We start from the raw sequence: 1,166 nt of genomic DNA on the forward strand, positions 1-1,166 counted from the left end.
AACATGACTCCATCCTCCGGGGCATTTTTAAGGAATATGGTTCACTTTGTTGATGGAGAAATAGCTGAATATCATGGAAATGTATTAAAGTTTACTGGCCCCATGTCAGCCAGCTAAGCCAGTTTCGAACAGTTGAGTGTGGTTTTATTTGGCACACACAGGGGGCAGTTAGTTAAATGGTTTACTCTTTCAAAATAATTCCTCATGGGTTATCTTTGCAGAAGAGGAGAAATTTCATGGCTAGATTTCATGAAAATATCTATGCCACCACAAATATGTCACAAAATAGAAAATCCGCATTCTTTCTCACCTCTCCTCTCAAATTACACAGATGAGCACACAGCGGTGGCTCTTCTATGGGGCAAAGGGTGGGGGAGCACACACTGCCGTGAGGGCTGGAAGACTCAAACCACAGACTAAAGTCTGTGTCTCCTTTGTCATCAGCGTAATGCCAAATATAACCCGGAAAGGGGAAAACAGCACACATTTGTGTGTATTTATCTGGTATTTTTGTAAACAGGACGAGAGTCTGAGAGCTTTCAACCAAGCACAGAAATAGTTGTGAATGTGGACACAGCACACACACATTGATTTAGTCTGCGGACATGTTACCTCAAGCGTGCAGTCAGGCAAAGATCGCTGGAAGTGTCCGCTCCGAGCCAGAGGTGGCCAGGCCTAGTGTTGCTGGATCCCATTTTAGCTCAGCGTTTTTCACAAGCTGGTTTCTCAAAGAAAATCGTTTGCTGTAAAGAATGAAACAAAAAGTTCTCTCTCTGTAAGACATGAGGGAAAAGATTGGCCCAACCTTTACCAAGGTCTTTTTGTTTTGAAAAAAACATCATGGAAGGAACACATCTGATGACGCCTTCAAATGCAGCACATGAAAAACATATAAGTGTGCAGAGCTGAGTGGCCCATACTGATGACACTCCGGAGGGTCAACAGTGAAAAACTAGTGTCCTGACTGAAAAGTAGGCAGAAGACTTGAAAACATTTCTTCAAACAAGATTCGCAGCTGCCTGATGAACACGAGGAAATAGGCTCAGCGTCGCTTACCATTAGGGGAGACTGCATCGCCAGGCTCTGCATCGCTAACCACTAGGGGAGATTGCATCGCCAGGCTCTGCATCGCTAACCACTAGGGGAGACTACATCGCCAGGCTCTG

This window comes from Microtus ochrogaster, chromosome 15 (genome assembly GCF_000317375.1).
Source record: "Microtus ochrogaster isolate Prairie Vole_2 chromosome 15, MicOch1.0, whole genome shotgun sequence".
NCBI lineage: Eukaryota > Metazoa > Chordata > Mammalia > Rodentia > Cricetidae > Microtus > Microtus ochrogaster.